Source organism: Benincasa hispida, chromosome 9 (genome assembly GCF_027475165.1).
Source record: "Benincasa hispida cultivar pf3 chromosome 9, pf3_genome.v1.1, whole genome shotgun sequence".
NCBI classification, from domain to species: Eukaryota; Viridiplantae; Streptophyta; class Magnoliopsida; order Cucurbitales; family Cucurbitaceae; genus Benincasa; species Benincasa hispida.
The window spans coordinates 34803774-34809960 of record NC_143486.1 but is presented as its reverse complement, the minus strand read 5'-3'; the positions used below and the strand labels follow the sequence as shown (position 1 = coordinate 34809960).

Here is a 6187-nt window from a genome sequence, read left to right as displayed (position 1 = left end):
CCAACAATTCTTTAATTATCATAAAGCTACTTAAGACATAACTAAACTTTGCTACCATGATTGCAGGATAGCAACATATTAGACAACTAAATAATGTAGTAATCATACTTAATTTGATGGGTCTCCTCTATGTGATCGTACCATGTCTTCAATCATTTTTTTCATTTCTTCCATTTGTCTTGCATGATCCTCTTGCATTCTTTTCTGAACATCTTCAAGTTCCTTAATCCTCGACTGAGGCTGTTGAAAATTGACTCTCAATTCCTCCATTCCCACCTCCGTTCCTTGAGTAGATGACGAGCTTGATGAGATGCTACTCTTTATTGACTTAGGCTTAGGGCCCCAACATAGACCTTTTGAATATCCGAGTCGTCTACCCAAAACCGTCTCACAGATTTCATCCCTTGTTAGTAGTTAAGAACCTTCTAGAATGGGGCTGGATTGTAATTCCAACATTTGATGCTAGACATAATAATTAAATGGGTAGATGAACTACAAGGTGTACCATTACATCGAAAAAGGCAGGTGGGAATATTCTCTCCAATTTACAAAGTACGACTATGATGTCTGCTTGTAGTCTGTTCAAATCACTTACACATATTGTCTTTGCACATAGGTCGCGAAAGAATGTACACAACTCAACAATAGCAGTGGATACGTTCTTCGGTAGGTATGTTTGAATACCAATAGGTAGTAGTCTATGAAGTAACATATGACAGTCGTGTGTTTTCAGCCCTGATATTTTTCCATCTTTGTCATTGACACATCGTGATATGTTAGATACGAATCCATTAGGGAATTTCACTGATTTCAAATACTTACAAAACGAAATCCGTTCACCATTTGTTAATGTGTATGTTGCGTATGGTTTTACAAATCTGTTATCGACCTGTATCAAGTGTAGGTCCTTTCTTATCTTTAAATCTTGTAAGTCTAATCAATCGTTCGTTGTATCCTTTGTCTTTCCTTCAATATTTAACAATGTGTCCACTAAATTGTCGCATATGTTTTTTTCAATATGCATTACATCTAATTTATGTCGTAACAATAGTCTGGACCAATATGGAAGTTGGAAAAAAATACTTTTTTTAGTCTAGTTTAGAATTCGCTTTCTTATTTTATCTTGCTTCGATGGATGTTTGCTAAGCACATAAAAGTTTAGCGTATTTATTTGTTGTAATATCTTTTCTCCATTCATTACGACTGGTGGAGGTCTACGTTCAACTTTTCCATCATGTTGTCCGATGCCAACTATGATTCTCTGGAAGATAACGTCGATGTCCCATAAATGATATTTTCCTTCTTATCCCGAAGGACGAGTTATCTTCTTTGCATATTGAACATGCTTGATAACCTTTTGTACTCCACCCAGATAAGTCACCATATGCAGGGAAGTCATTAATCGTCCATAATAAGGTAGCATATAGTTGAAAAAACTCACCAGCAACAGAATCATAAGTTCGCACACCAATTGTCCATAACTCTTTCAACTCTTCAATCAACGATTACAAGTAAACATCAATTTCTTTTCTAGGAGATTTTGGACCAGGTATGAGCAAAGACATGAAGAAGTTTGTTTCCTTCATGCATTTCCAAGGGGACAAATTATAAGAAATTATCACCACAGACCACATATTATAAGAAGTGCTCATATTTCCAAACGGATTGAAGCCATCTGAAGCTAATCCAAAACGAACATTTCGAGAATCTAAAGCGAAATGAGGGAATTCACGATCAAATTGTTTCCACCCCTTTGCATTAACTGGATGTCGCAATACATCCTCTGTTTCAACTCACTTATCTTTATGCCATCTCATGTCAGAAGCACATTCTTTTGATGAAAACAATCGTTTTAATCTCGGTATCAATGGAAAATGATGCAATACCTTATGTGGTATTTTTTACCCTTGCCATCATTAACTTTGTACCGATACTCACCACAAACAGGGCATTGTTGCAAATTTGCAAACTTTTTCCAATACAATACACAATCATATTTGCACGCATGAATAGACTCATAACCTAGGCCTAAATCACGCAATTTTCGCTTGGCTTCATAAAAGAAAGTAGGTATAGAGGTGCCAGCTGGAACGCTGCTTTTAACAATTCCAGCAACATGTCAAACGATTTGTTACTCCAGCTGTTCAGAACTTTGATATGCATCAACTTCACTAAAAAGTTTAAGGACGAAAATTGCGAACACCCAGGGTAGAATTCATTACGTGCTTCGGTCATTAAATCTTCGAATAAGTTTGTGGTATCTCTTTCTTGACCATTAAAGGACATTTCATTATTCTCAATCCTTCCTTCATTTGCATTTTCATTTTCAAATGGAACTTGTAAATCATTTATAAGATTCAACATCTCATTTTCTTCGACAGCATTACTCTCTATACTATCTACTTCAACATCTTGTATTGAATGACTTGTATGACTTCTAGATAAGTTTACTGGCTCTCCATGATATACACATTCACAATATGAGGGAGATATTCCATATGTTAATAGACGTCGTTCCACAATATCTATCTTTTCCCAAATTGAATTCATACAATTCTTACATGGACATCTTATTCGTCCGGAATCATTAACATGAAACCTTGCCATATCTAAGAACTGTGATACTCCTTCTCTATACTCCACTGATAACTTATTCATTAGTTTAGTCCACTCTTTATTCATCCTTAAAAATAACTTGTAATCCAAAACAATAACTTGGATTAGAGAACAAAGTACAAAATATTATTAAGCATTGAATTCCATAATTTTCATTTCTTAAGGTAAAATAAACACATAGGTCCCTAGACCGCTTAAATTATCTTAACAACTTTCAAATGTTTTATTTAGTACGTCTCCAAGCTTTCAATTTTGTGTCTAATATAGGCCTTTCATCTATTCAACTGTCACACCCCGCCCCAGACCCCCTTCTTATCCTAGAGAAAGGCATGACTGCAGCAGTTACTAACCCTTGGGCTGACACTTACTGTCTAATAACTTTTGCGGAATAACTCTGATACCAATTATACTTCATATGCAATGGGACGTCTTTAGGCCCACAATTTATTAACTTAGAAACTTAATATGTTTAGAGTATTTACAACATTAGATTTACAAGTCCCAAAACCCACAAACCTTAGTCCCTATATAAACAATAGCAATATATGTACAATATTAACCATAACCACCTAGCAAATGGTTACAAGTCTTTTAGTTCTTTAGTGGCAGAGCAGATACTGAGCTATCTTCAGAGGATTTGACCGCTATCTGTGGGGGTGGGGGGAACAAAAATATTTGAAAATGGGGTGAGCTTACGCCCAATGAGTGATCGAGAAAACATAGTAAATTCTCATGCATAATTTCAGAAAATAGTTTTATCTGAAATATAAACTTTTGCAGCATAAATATTTTCCAAGCGTAATGTATATAAAACTGTTTTAAACATAAAACAATAAAATCATTTCTCAAATCAGAGTACTGTATAGCTGGTAAAATAATCCCAACACCAACTACTAGTCCAGAGAGAACCCTTTTGCTCAATCTCTGACTTTATTCACCTGTGGCCACACTAAGTACCTTCACACATTAAGTACTACTGCTCAGATACCTTCTCCTTGTACTTCAGTATCGAGCTACTAGGATACCTTCTCCAACGTACTTCAGTATCCCGTTGGCTTGGTACCTTCTCAAACGTACTTTAGTACCAATAGATACCTTCTCCTTGTACTTCAGTATCTAGTTGGGTGGATGCCTTCTCCTTGTACTTCGGCATCGCATTTTACCAAAACTATTTATAAACAACTTTTCTCTTTAAAGCATGTACAGTATAACACATATACAACATGGCTTTAAAGATGGTAACGCATGCTGGATAAAATCAATACATATACATATGTAAATAGTTTTTCAACAATATGCATGCGTTCAAATCACAATTCAAACTTGCTTGGAAACCACTTTAGAAAACTAGTAGGCATGAGAATTATTTTCGCAAACATGCTTTCTGTAAAATGTTTGTAATCAAAATAGTTTAAAAATGTTTTAGTTCGAAAACATTTTAGCCACTCACCTCGAACTCTTAGGAACTTTTCACTCTAGTAGTTCCTGGGGTCTCTTTTTCACCCCTAGAATCCAGATTCAACTTTAAACTTAGATTACTTATAGTTTTTAACTTTATTTGGAAATACTTCCTTCTACAAACTTATTCTAAAATGTCTTAGGAATCTTACCCTAAACTTTCCGCTCATAATTCTTCGTGGTTTGGCTGAAATCTCAAAATCTTCAAGTCTGGCTCAGACTGATCTGACAGTCTGACCCTTTTGCCTTCTTCTCAACCTCCAGCCCAGTTCCTTTGAGCCTTTTCCTCCAGCAGCCCTACTCTGAAAACTAGACTTCCAGAGCTTTCAGAGGGCTTTGTAATCACTCCAAATGCACGAGTAGATTGGAAGATCTCCTCATCCAAAGTTGATACATTCCTCTGAACCCTCACTACCCTCTACTTTTTCTACGAAATTTATGATTTTTGTGTGATTTGAAAATGACATCCCAACTCCCTATTTATAGGCGTTCAAATTGCTCGTGGGATTGACAGTACCTACTTGGCTGCATGGCTAAATGTTTAATCCTCCCTTTATCAACGTAAGCTGACTTCACCTTGATTCAATGTGTTCTTCCCAAACGCATCCAACACAATTTCTTAGGGTTTAAGAATTTCTCTTAATCGGACACCTAGATTTTAATTGACGTTTGCTCTTACGTCTTCAAGCTTTCTTTGTATTCAAATTAGGGGTTTTACATGCATAATCCACCCCAACGCGTCCAAATACATCGCCCAGAAGCTTGCTCGGCCGTTCAATGCATAGGCGAGGCGTGGGCGTGACGTTCGAATTGGACAAAGCAAGGCTAACGCATAGGCGCTCTCGCTCTTTCCGCTCTCGGCAGTGCCGCTCTCTCCCACTTTCTCGCGAGTCTAGTCTCGCTCTCTCCAGCAATCTCGCTGGTTTTGTACTCTCCAATCTCGCTCTCTCCAGCTTTAACTTTTCTCTCCACTCTCGCTCTCTCCAACTTTCTCGCTGGTCTCGCTCTCTCCCATCTTCTATCCAATCTCGCTCTCTCCCATTTCCTCTCTAATCTTGCTGGTCTCGATCTCAATGATCTCGCTCTCAACGATCTCGCTGATCTCACTCTTAGCTACTGCGAACATTGTTCTCCGTACACGTTTGCTCACCACTTTGTGATACTTTTACACGGATCTTCCAGGATAATTCCAAAATAATATTTTCTATATTTTTCCTTAATTCCTTACTCCGTACTTCACCTAATTTTTCATACTTAGCCGTATTCTTCCCCGAATTTTCCAAACTCAATCTTCATATTATTCCACATTAATTCCACGTACTTAATTTTTATATTTATTCCCACTTAATATTTTTCCCCAACTTTTCCAATATTATTTTCTCATTTCAAATCTCCATTCCTTCTTTCACCAATCACACTAACTGTTTTCAACAACCTATTTATTATAAAAATTTCATTACAATTTTACCAATTAAAGCTCAACTTAAATTATTCAAGGAAAATCTACTTAATACTTAGAAATTTCCTTCCCCTTAACTTAGGATTTAATTTCACTTAGTTAATTCCTTTTTATCACTTGCTTAAGTAAGGAAAATAGAAATCCGGGTTTCAAATTTACTTCCCCCTTAAGAAAATTTCGTTCTCGAAATTTACTCGAACTAACTCTGGTTTAAGGTTTCACAAAAACCATTGTTGTAACCTTTCATAGTCTTGTCTATTACCACGCTTCTACTGTGCTACTCTGATATCAATTCCTTAGTTTTCCAATGATACCTCTCCTAGCTATCTCTAAGCTAGATGTTGAACCAAAATATCTATCACATAACAATTCTATCTCAAACTTTAAATGAGAATAACTCAAATTCATACTTGCCTCCCTTGGTAGATCTTTAGGTATGCATATTCTACCTTCTTTTAATAGCACTTTATCAGCTCCTAATTGGTAATCTGTCCTCAATCCTTTATCCACTTCTTCAGCTAACTTTTTCAGATCAAAATCCTTTAATTGCTCACGTAGAATATTTTCTACAAGAGTAGGACGCACATGAAATAAGGCTAGTAATTCTCCTTTTCGACCAATTGATAATGTTGCCCTAGCATTATACAACTCATG

At 36.4% G+C, this 6187-nt stretch overlaps 1 pseudogene; it reads right to left on the bottom strand.

Annotated features, from left to right (window-relative positions):
- Positions 1–1864: 1864 nt before the first annotated feature.
- LOC150033764 (uncharacterized) lies at positions 1865–2682 on the bottom strand (annotated as a pseudogene).
- Between the last annotated feature and the right edge of the window lie 3505 nt (positions 2683–6187).